This window comes from Palaemon carinicauda, chromosome 24 (genome assembly GCF_036898095.1).
Source record: "Palaemon carinicauda isolate YSFRI2023 chromosome 24, ASM3689809v2, whole genome shotgun sequence".
Classification (NCBI taxonomy): Eukaryota; Metazoa; Arthropoda; class Malacostraca; order Decapoda; family Palaemonidae; genus Palaemon; species Palaemon carinicauda.
The window spans coordinates 88887011-88899555 of record NC_090748.1 but is presented as its reverse complement, the minus strand read 5'-3'; the positions used below and the strand labels follow the sequence as shown (position 1 = coordinate 88899555).

The 12545-nt window shown below is 36.7% G+C and overlaps 1 long non-coding RNA gene across 1 annotated transcript in view; it reads left to right on the top strand.

The window, feature by feature from the left end:
* The window catches only part of LOC137617887 (uncharacterized), a 17006-nt gene extending 6789 nt beyond the window's left edge, over positions 1 to 10217 (top strand). Inside the window, exons 2-3 of the long non-coding RNA XR_011039690.1 lie at positions 3044 to 3153; positions 10109 to 10217. This is a non-coding gene — a long non-coding RNA (uncharacterized lncRNA). The remainder of the gene's footprint in view (positions 1 to 3043; positions 3154 to 10108) is intronic.
* Positions 10218 to 12545: the final 2328 nt, after the last annotated feature.

The window sequence follows — 12545 nt, the reverse complement described above, 5'->3', positions numbered from 1 at the left end:
GATTCAGTTTTACCATGAATACCCCTGGGAGAAGTCAGTTTCGGTCATTGTTTAAAACAGTCTGTTCAGTAAATTGCTAATGTTGCTCATGTGAAAGTAAAAAGAAATACCCCCAAAATAATAGCCGCATGATTGGTGTGCACAGCTCATCCATGTATATCTTGCCAGAACCAAGGAGCAGTGAGATCATGTTTATTGGCAAGCGAAGCAAGTCGCAAAAGAGCCAAAACCATTTGAGAGATATGAAATAGATAATAGGTAATTATAATCCTTGAATAGTTTCCATGGAGATGGCGTGTGCAGCACATCCATGTACCTCTTGACAGAGTAAAGGAGCAGTGAGACAATCTTTATGTGCGATCAAAGTGAGCCAAGTCCTAGTAAAAACCATTTGCAGGACGTAATGTGAATCATAAATAATTACAATACTTTAATTTCATGCCAACAAACCATATATATTTTTCCACTGGTGGTTGTGTGTTTATTATGCATTTCTGATCATTACTATTACTAAAAATCACTCATTTCTGGGGTTTCCCCATTCAAAACGGAGGTTTCCCCCAAGCCGCCCATAGTTGTTATTTTGTGGCAGTTGGTGTTGGAAAACTCCTGAGCAAGTGCTATGCCCCAATATTCATAGTCAGAAAAGAATAAAACACAAGAGAACATGTAGGAGAAATATTTGGTTCATGTATTTGGCTAGAAATCAAAGTATATATTTACCCTTTTATCATATGACGCTCCACTATTAGAAGTACCTGTAGGTGAAAATGTGGGTTTTTTCTTGCTGATGCCCATTTAACTATGTAGGTGGTCAAATATTAATGATGGTATGCTATATATTTTCAGTTCTGAGAATTCTGGTTGTTTGGGTGATGGTGTGCACCTAATTATTCCATATTGGTTTATTTTACAAGTGCTCTGTTTAGTGTATTAGATCCTTTTATAAAAAGCAGAACAGGAAATACATCTTTTAGGTAGACCTAAACCACCCAGTAAGGCTTAAGTATACATTTCAACTCCCAGATAATGGACGGCCCAGTTGGAAAGTCGGGATTTTTGTGTACGGTTGAGCACGTATTGAATGTACTGTAATGCACTAATCTTTCATTATGTAATATTGAAAAAAAATTCTACTGTACACTGTATGTGAATACACAGAACATTAGTGATGTCTTAGCCTAGGCACCAGGTCTTAACCTAACTAGCCGGAACTCCTCTCCCACCTAGCGAGACCTAAGCAAACGCAAATGGAATCAAGTTAGGTGGGTGCAACCGTTTAAAATACTGTATTACTACAAAATGCTGTCTATTATATAAAGTAAATATGGGGCTGCCTCATATGTTTAAACAAGATTTACTGCCTTTCCATACCTGAATTGCAGGAACGTGTACTATCCTTAACCTAACCTAGGATGCGGGATCCTTACCTAGCCATGCTAAGACACCCCCCACCAACTTATGTGACTTACAGTGCTGTAGATAGAATTAAATTGCTGATATACAGTATCCCCACTTCACATACAATGCTGTAGATTAAATCAAATTATGGAATTACATCCCAAGTTAACCTACCACATGACATATTCCTGTTTAGAACATAACTCAAACGGTTATCAAACTTTTACTGTAGAGTTTTAAGCTTTGTAATATAGCTTGTGATACAGTTTGGCTCATCAAAACTTTACCTAAGGCACAAGTAACAAAATTTCACAGCATAGCACTTGGCAACTGTATAGTGTAAAAGTTAACCCTTTCGCCCCCAAAGGACGTACCGGTATGTTCTTGCAAAACACTTATTTACATATTTTTTATAACTTTATGAGAAACCTCAGGCATTTTCCAAAAGAATGAGACCAACCTGACCTCTCTATGACAGAAATTAAGGCTGTTAGAGCAATTTAAAAAAATACATAGCAAAATGTGCTCGAAATTTAACCTTACTTTGGGGGTAAAAGGGATAAATAACTTGGCAAAATTAGATTTGCTTATAAGAAGTGGTATATTTTTTTACTTGTTTAAACATAATTTGTTCTGAACTTGAAGCAGAAAGAGAATAATAACTTGAATATAAAGCAACACGTATATAGAACTTGTATACTTATTTCTAGCCAAACTGGTTTTTCTATAGGAAATGGTCGAGTGCGGCCTATTTTGGCATATTTCTCTAGATAGGTAATTGGGACTGGGTCATAATTACTTGTTTATTACCCAATTGTTCACTTTCGAGAGACTGGTTGTGATTACTGCACATGCATTGCTTTTCAGTCGTTTTTGGTAGCTTTGTTTTTTTGCATGATGTAAGCCTTAGCTTGCTTTATGATTGAATTAACCCTTTTACCCCCAGGCTCTTTGGAAATTTCCAACCCTTGACCCCCAAGGGGTTATTTTTTTCCAAGCACATTTTGCAGTATATTTTTTTTAAATTGCTCTAACAACCTTAATTTTTGTCATAGAGAGGTCAGGTTGGTCTCATTCTCTTGGAAAATGCCTGAAGTTTCTCAAACAATTATAAAAAATTATAAAAAAAATGTAAATAGCAGTTTTATTAAGTTGGGGTGCTTAATCCAGAGTGATTCATAGGAAAGCTATAAAGGTCTTGCCACTTACGGATATACGAACCTCTGGGTTAATCATTCAGAATGTTTTATGGATACAGACAGGTGCAGATACCCAAAACATAGAGAGGTGTTAGGGAGATGTCAAAAGTTACATTCTTGGTGGTGGAATGCAAAAGAAATATTTAGTTCAATATTTATCTTATGCTTTATCCACCAGGTAAAATTCATTTTAATACAAATGTGGGAGGTTGGGCTGTGGCACCCTATCAGTACCAGCTGAACTCGGCTGAGTCCCTGGTTAGGCTGGAGGAACGTAGAGAGTAGAGGTCCCCTTTTTTGTTTTGTTTCTTGTTGATGTCGGCTACCCCCCAAAATTGGGGGAAGTGCCTTTGGTATATGTATGTATGTACAAATTTTGAATTTTATGTATTTTGTTTTTTCATGAACTATCATACTAATGTGTGTTTATTTTACCACCACAGGAGGTCCGAGCATTTACATCATTTACTGCCTCAAGCTACCTTTTTGTATCCTGACCCAGTGCTCCCACCATCTATAGAGGATCCTCAACCATCTACCTCATAAATTTGAGGTAAGGATAACTGTATGACTACAGTACTTATGATACTTTAAAGGTGGTTAAAGGTGTCTGGTTTCAGTTCCAGTTCCATCAGAATAGATGCTCACCAGAACGTCAGCCGGGCAAGCCCAACCCCCCACTGTGGTGCCCTACCACAGCAGTAGCCTCCCCAGTAAACAGCTTAAACTCACGGCCCTGGGCGGGGATCGATCTCTTAAATAGTGACTCCGTGGATAGCATGTGCAGCATAACCATGTAATGCTTGCCTGAACAGAGCTGTGGGATAATCTTTATTTTTTAGGAAAGTGACTCACGGTGGTGCAAAAACTATTTGAGGGACAAGTGAATCATATGTAATTATGGTATAGTTTCACTCCACTTATACTAGGATCCCCCATGATTTTAATTATAGAGAGGGAGTAGAAAACCTTATGAACAGCTGTTGTCCCGTAATGATCACGGTAAAAAAAAATGAATGAGTAGGGAAAATATATGGTTCATGTAATGTGCAAGCGAGCCAAAGTGGAGCAGAGCCATTTGAGGTATGTAATGTAAATTATTGTATAGATAATTATGATATTTTGATAGCACAGCACATCTATGTACTGTACCGCGTGCAAAGAACTTGAGTCATTGAGATAATGTTTATTTGTTAGCGAAGTGAGTCATCCATACCATATACCAAGGCACTTCCCCCAATTTTGGGGGGTAGCCGACACCAACAATGAAACAAAACAAAAAGGGGACCTCTACTCTCCATGTTCCTTCAGCCTAATCAGGGACTCAACCGAGTTCAGCTGGTACTGCTAGGGTGCCACAGCCCAACCTCCCACATTTCCACCACAGATGAGTCATAAGATTACAAAAACCAGTTGAGGGACGTGTGAATCATATTAATTTATGATATATTTTCACGCCACCTTCAATGGAGCCCTCATCATTATGATGGGGGGAGGGTATGAAACTTATGAACAGCTGTTTTCCCTTAATAATCATAGTAAAAAAATTAATAAACCACAACATAATGAGTAGGGAAAATATATGGTTCATGTATTTGGCTAGAAGGTAAAGTATTATATATTTACTGTTCAATTTATAGCTATACAGGAATACACTACAAGAAATGGTTGAGTGCTGACTATTTTCTCATTCTTCTCTTTATGGCCAATGAGGCTTGGGCATAACTTTGTATCGATTGACTAAAATGTGAAAGCCACTTTTCTAAGTCCAATTTATACTTTTGAGACTGATTATGGGATGCTATACTGAAGTAGTTTCTCTTTGTTGCTGTGGCACCCTAGCAGTACCAGCTGAACTCGGCTGAGTCCCTGGTTAGGCTGGAGGAACGTAGAGAGTAGAGGTCCCCTTTTTTGTTTTGTTTCTTGTTGTTGTCGGCTACCGCCCAAAATTGGGGGAAGTGCCTTTGGTATATGTATGTATACTTGAGTAGTTGCTCACGAGGAGGGATTGTGCAGCGCATCATTGTACCACTTGCCAGAACAGAAGAGCAGTAAGATAATGTTTATGGGAGTGAAGCGAGTGACGTAATGTGAATCATAGATAATTCAGATACTTTATCTTCATGCCATTTACACGAACCATATAATTTTACAACTCGTTATCTTGTGTGTATTATTTATTTCTTATCATTCCTATTGCTGAAAATCATTTTTTTTTTTTTTTCCAAAACTCTGGTTTCCCACAGGGATCCCATAGGGTGGTTATTGTATGGGGGAGGGTTTGGACACCTTATAAACAGGTGGTTTGTTCCCTATATTCATTTTCAAAGTGGATAAATCATAAAATAACAATTAGGAAAAATATATAGTTCATGTATTTAGCTATAAATTAAAGCATCATGTATTTACCAAAGAACGGTTCTCTCAATTTTTTTGCGGCTCTACAAATCAATGGTGAATAATTATGCTTATGTTATTGTACTATGGATTTAGAACTTTTTCATATCTGAAGTATTTACTAACTGACCTTTTGAACCCAATGAAACTTCCAGAAGTTTTATGCTACAGGTCTCAAAGTTTTATGTAACAACCATTTCTTAAACCCTATGGAGTTACTTGATAGCTGGTGTGTTTGTTGAAAATGCTTGTGGGGGAACAAAATATTTAATAAGGTCATCTTCATTTACTCTCTGGCTGCCACTTATGTAATAAGTGCTCTAGGGAGAATACAGTCTATTTATACATACATACATATACCAAAGGCACTTCCCCCAATTTTTGGGGGTAGCCAACATCAACAAGAAACAAAACAATAAAGGGGACCTCTACTCTCTACGTTCCTCCAGCCTAACCAGGGACTCAGCCGAGTTCAGCTGGTACTGCTAGGGTGCCACAGCCCAACCTCCCACATTTCCAGTCTATTTATACTGGCATTTAATCAAAGTAAGTGATGTATATAAGAAGCTCTGTGTAATGTACATAGAAGAACTGTTTAATGTTTACCAAGTGATACAGCAACATTATTTATCAAATGGAATACTTACAGCGGATGAAGACTACAATCCATGAGAAATAGCACCTGAGGCTATGGTATGTGGCGGTGTTTAGATGTGATACCGTACAATCATCTTTCACTGTTTTCCCCACCCTAATCCCAGGTTTCCTGTGACGCACTTGATACGTGTATTTTTCTAGCCGAGTTTGGTGTGATGTATGCTCATCTCATTCGTACACTGTGTAATTCCCTTTTTATGGTATCCCCACCCGTAAAACATCATTTCCCGCTGAGAATCCACGTTAATTGGGCCATTTAAGGGGTTGAGAAAAGTAAAAACTAATGGTTGGAAATGCTGGACACGTTAATATAGGGTTCACTTGTAAGAGAAGAAAATTAGTATCTTATCTTCTAACAAACTATATTATCTATAAACAGACTATGTATCACAAAATATTTGAACAGCAATGAATGCTATATCTTCAACTTGAACGGGATAAATCAGGTTAACTGCAAGCGAAAATAAGTATTCTGCAATATTAATCTTAAATGCAATTTACACTTTCAAAAGATCAGTTATCAAAAGAACCTTCATTTTTTTTAGATGAAAGAACACTTCTAAAGCTAATGTTGCTAAGAGGAAATAGTGGGAAAACGAGTTTTTTATGGCATGGGACCACTGAAAATAAGTAAAATATGATAAATGAGAAAAATGACAAGATATTTCCCCCAGCTGAATTCCACTCGATTTGTTGTCTTTTAATCAATAAATGAAAACAATGATTTTTGCATTATGCTCAGATACTCATAATAACCATCCAAATATTGTTGACTATGTAATTACATTCCCCACATTATTCTACAATTATGACGACCTCATTGGGAAATCATATGATCCTACATTAACATAGTTATTCCTTTTGTCCTATAAATAAGCGATAACTTATGCGCTAGCTGGAACGATAGATACAGTAGTAACAATGGGGGTAGGGGAGGATGAGCCACTTACCTGCCTGCCTGAGCCAAGATAAGTAGTAACAATGGGGGTAGGTGAGGATGAGCCACTTACCTTCCTGCCTGAGCCAAGATAAGTAGTAACAATGGGGGTAGGTGAGGATGAGCCACTTACCTTCCTGCCTGAGCCAAGATAAGTAGTAACAATGGGGGTAGGTGAGGATGAGCCACCTACCTGCCTGCCTGAGCCGAAGCCACTTTTGTCTTTGGTTGCATAGTTACAGAATGTGATGCTACCAGGGTCCTAATTTTAAACCATCACTTATGGAACTTTCTCTTACTTTAGTTTGTTATAATAGTTTATTTTTGTCAAGTGTACTTTTACTTTTGATCAGTGGAGTAAGAGTGCTCAAAGATATACCAAAGGAAAGTTTTCCTTTTTAGAGAATCTTAATTTTGTGTAGCTTTGTAAGGTTAACTGGAGCATGTAAATTCATCGTCATATCTTATCTCGCCAACATTGTACCCACTGTGTAGCAGCCTGATTACATTCATAGAGCTTCAAATTTGTACAGATTGGCTGCTCTTAACACCCACAAAGTATGTGGTTCATTGTCTGTATGTGATGCCCACATGGGGCCTCAGCTAATGGGGTGAGACCCCTCTTATGAAGATTGTTAGCAGTCCTCCAATTGTAGCTCGTACTCCATTAAGAGTAACCCAATCCTTTCTACAGAGATTTGTTCCATGGAGAAGAAACTGACATGAGCTCTGTATGGCTTCGCCTTGTGGGTTGTGGTCTGTTTCTGTCCAGTATTCTAAATGGCAAGTTGTTGACTCCATGAGGTCGAGGCTAGTGGTGGTTATGAAGCTTTTGATTTCGATCTTTATCTAACCATTCAGTGATCATAGCATGGGTGTTTTTCATCATTCTCGTGTTTATATTTTTGGGTCCTTGAAGGGGCTATTCAACAGATATTTGGTGCTGTAATGCCTGCCAATCTATAGGGTACTGGGAGGGCGTTGGTCTTAGAGCACCAGTAATTATGTAACATGCTTGATTGAGGTTGGCATTAACTTTATGGGGATGACATGACCTTTCCCAGACTGGTGAGCAGTATTCCCCAGTGGAGTAGTTGAGTGCCACAGGGGTTATTGTCTTGAGATTGAGGATTTATTTCCCATTTGAATTAGCAAATTTGCCTAAGAGGTTATCTTTGGTAGCTACCTTCTCCTTTACCTTCCAGACGTGCCCCCTAAAAGATAGCGTAACAGGTGCTTCTGATATACTGGAGGCAAGTGACCAGTCCCTGCTGGGATCAAGCACCTGTACCTTCCTGTGGGGAACTCAGGACTATTAATCCTTATGACATTTGGCTGTTAACCTGTTACTTCTTCACAAGTCTAGGCCATATGAAATGATGGCTAACCTCCATTTGTGGCAGTTATATCAAGTTTTACCCACTTTTACTCTTGCTATGTTTAGGGTTACCCAGTCCTTCCTGGTGATGGTTGTTTCACTGGGCATCCCTTCGTTTAGGCTAGGCAGCTCCTCATTGGATGGCCATCAGTTGCTTTCCCGCCGCTTTTCTAGCCTGGAGAGTAGCTGCCCGAAAAGGTTCTAGTCCGTTCACTGTTGCGAAGCTTTTGCGGGTTTTCAGTCTTGGCCTTGCTTCCTGATGATTGTGGAATGGATGCAAGGGGTCATTGATTTGTGTATTTTTTCAGTTCTTGCTAGCATTTCTCGTCTTATATTGGGTGGTGGGGTACCGTCTACTTAGTATGAAGATGGTAGAGGTGTTGGTTTTAGATTGCCAGTAATTATCCAACATGACTGTGAATAGTGGATTTCACGCGCCTTTGCTTTATACACGACACCCAAAAGGTGCTCGCGCGAGGGTTGTAACCTCAGCATTCCATGCTTTTATCTTTCTCTGGTATAATTGGAAGGTTTTATCAGAAAAGAGATATAAGAAGGACTCTTTTCACCGGGCGCCACAGGTCTCTCCCCAGAAATAGATTTTTCCTTCGTCAAAATCCCTTATTTAGCACTGTCTACCTCATGTGCATGGCTTAGATTTATACAAAGGGGTACTAAAATCTATGAGCTTGCAGTTGTGAGAGTCATGCTGACACTTTCTAAAGATTTGTCATATTTAGTTCGTTATTTAAGGTTATATAAAATTAGTAATTCGATGAGACATTGATTGGTCGGTCAAGGGACAAGGCAGGATAGGGCAGCCAATGGTGGATAAAGGCAGGATTGGATCGATTTTTCATTGATTTAAGGTAACATTGGTTAATCATTGGCAAGAGTCATATTGCTGTTGTGTTAATAGTTTTGGATAGGTTAGTTAAAGTATACCCAGTAAGTAAAAAACAACATCGAAAAAGCTTGTCAGTGAACTAGTCGAGATTAGGTTAGTGAGTCAAAGAGTGTGTGATAAAGTTATCCATATTTAAGCTAGTTAAGATGGTGAAGATTGATAGAATAAGCTGGTTCATTGATTGAAGGTTAACCAGAAAATTCACTTAGATTTGTTAAGTGAGTGAAAGATTGTGTGATAAGGTTTACCATTTTTAAACTAGATAAGTAAGATGGTGAAGATTGTTGGAATAAGCTGGTTCATTGATTGAAGGTTAACCAGAAAATTCACTTAGATGTATTAAGTGAGTGAAAGATTGTGTGATAAGGTTTACCATTTTTAAACTAGATAAGTAAGATGGTGAAGATTGTTGGATTAAGCGGGTTAACCAGAAGGTTCACTTAGATAAATAGATTGATATGATAGGATAGCTGGAGTTATTTTGTGGAGGATCCACGTTATATAATAAAAGTTTAGAATGCCATTTCAATTACGAGAGTGGTATATATCCTTGATAAATTTAGGAAGTTGCAGGTCTTATTTTAGGTGAGGGGAACATAATAATTATTCATTTGCACAGCACTATACTCTTGTATACTAAAAAATATTCTACTCCTGAAACTGTTACTGTGTCAGTAAATGTTGTTTTTACTCAGAATTTATAAACATCGTTTTTATATGAATGTTTTTATGAGTAGTTTGTGTTTTTGACCAGGTATCCTCTGTGGTGTAAGGGAATTTATGGTTTATCGAATATCTCTTGAAGAAAACAGTGGAATACCAGAAGTCTTGTCATTCGATTTGTGAAGTATTTTCTTGTTAGGATTCAGGAATTGATACTTTTTTGCTTTACATGATATACTTTGGGTTGTAATGGTTGCTATAATAAATATCGTGGACATGTCTGTCATTATTTCCAATATTTTAGAATATTTTTTTGTTTTTAGTTTATCATGCAGAATGTTTTACCAAAAGTGTAGTCATGATATTGAAGTGCACAGTAAAATATTCGAGTAAGAAATACATATCTGTAATAATATGTCACTATTTCCAATATTTTAGAATATTTTTTTTGTTTTTAGTTTATCATGCAGAATGTTTTACCAAAAGTGTAGTCATGATATTGAAGTGCACAGTAAAATATTCGAGTAAGAAATACATATCTGTAAAATTAATGTATTTTATTTTTTCAGATTAGAATCATCAAAAGGAAATGAAATTATAGTCTCCTGCTCAAGCTAGAAAATTAAACTGCCGTAAGACATTCCTAATGACGTCAAGATGAAGATCTGCCACAAATATTCCGGGATTTACTACAGAAAAAAATTCCAGAAAATTTCTGAGGAAGTCAAAATTTTAAGCTCAAAAGGAGTAGCAAATAGTCTCGACTGAAGAGGCCATACTATCATCAAACCTTTTATTATTACTATTATCACTGGCCAAATTACAATCTAGTTGGAAACCCTAGTGAAAACCCGTATGATAAATATAATTATAGTCCTTCAAATATTTTAAATGCTCAATTTATTAGAGTTATTGAGACTTAAATGATCTGTGTGTTACAAAGGTCACTCCATTTATATCACATTAGTTCAATATTAGTCACTAACTGAGAATTGAAGAACAGAAGTCAAGTTAAAAGTAAAGTCATTTACAATATCGCCAGATTATTTGAAGTCTATCAAAGCGTCTTTATTTTTTTAATTTAATTATAAAAGGCATTAATTTTTACTCGGTTTAGTAGCAAGTATTTCATTGGCTCCTAATCTTTACAGAGTCAGTGCATATGAAGCTATTTTAGTTAATTTTGAATTTCCTGTATCTTTCCCTTAATAAATACAAGTGATGCTATTTTTTCTATTAAATTCTAAACGCCTAAAATCTAACTTGAAAATCAGGTACAGATCTACACTTAGGAGCGTTAGCTTTTCTAATGAAAATTCAGATTGCAATTTCTTAATTTTTATTTGATATTAAACAATCATAATCATTTGAATAGTTAATTGATTTCAAGTACCTTTAACCCTTTTACCCCTAGGCTCTTTGGAAATTTCCAATCCTTAACCTCCAAGGAGTTATTTTTTCCCCAGCACATTTTGCAGTTTATTATTTTTAAATTGCTCTTACAGCCTTAATTTTTGTCATAGAGAGGTCAGGTTGGTCTCATTCTCTTGGAAAATGCCTGAATTTTCTCAAAAAAATTATAAAAAACATGAAAAAAAAATTTTTTATGACATTTTTTTGCAAGGACGTACCGGTACGTCCATGGGGGTAAAGGGATGAGTTTTGTGAAACGTACCAGTACGTCCTTTGGGAGTAAAAGGGTTAAAATAATTAGCCGAAATTATTATAGTTCATGTTAAATGGAGTGGCCTTATGTATTAATGTTTTTTTGAAAAGGTAAATTTAACAATAACAATCGCGTAAGATTAACTTATATAAATGAGAAAGGACATCTGCTTTAGAAATTTGCTGTTCATGTTTTCAATTCTTTTTAACTATTGTTAAATCAAATGTCAATTTCCTCTGGACCTCTTAACATCAAGGTCGTATAATTTTCAGAATTGTGTAAAATACTGTAAACAAGTTATCTAAACGTGTGACGGAAAGGAAATTTATATTAATCATCTCTTTAGCAATTAATTAAAATTCAAGTACATTAATTGCATGTGGATATAACCTCCAACTACTTATTTTAACTATGATTTTTTTTTCATCTCTATGTATACCATTTCATCTCTTTCTTTCGAGATTCTCATCCAATTAGTAGCAATTGACATTGAAATTTTCTCCTACACAACGTCGAATCTATGGTAGGCCTACATTTCATTCAAAAAGGTATAAGCAGATATGCTTAAGTTGTAGCTACTAGATAAAAAATAAGTTTGGTTTTCTAATTAGCCACAGTTTGTTACAGTTCAGTAATTGTTTTTCCTTGGGGGGGGTGTGATAGCTTATCATATTCTAGGAATCTACACGTGTATAAGTTTTGCTATTTTGAATATACTAGAGAAGTAAAATAAAAGCTAATTGATGGTTTTTGCTAATATATTTCAAAATACACGAGAGAAGTAAAATATTAATATCAATGATTTTTTGGCTTACATATTTCAAAATATACTAGATAAATAAAAAATGCTAATTGAAGATTTTGTCTTATATATTTCAGAATATGCTAAAGTAAAAAATGCTTATTGCTGATTTAGCTTATGTATTTCAAAATAACCGTCCTATTTCCTTTCCTCTAGTAATAATGACATATATTCTTCTTATACATACATACATATACCAAGGCACTTCCCCCAATTTTGGGGGGTAGCCGACATCATCAAAGAAACAAAACAAAAAGGGGACCTCTACTCTCTACTTTCCTCCCAGCCTAATAAGGGACTCAACCGAGTTCAGCTGGTACTGCTAGGGTGCCACAGCCCACCTTCCCACATTATCCACCACAGATGAAGCTTCATAATGCTGAATCCCCTACTGCTGCTACCTCCGCGGTCATCTAAGGCATCGGAGGCAGCAGCAGGGCCTATCGGAACTCCGTCACAATCGCTCGCCATTCATTCCTATTTCTAGCACACGCTCTTGCCTCGCTCACATCTATCTTCCTATCACCCAGAGCTTCCT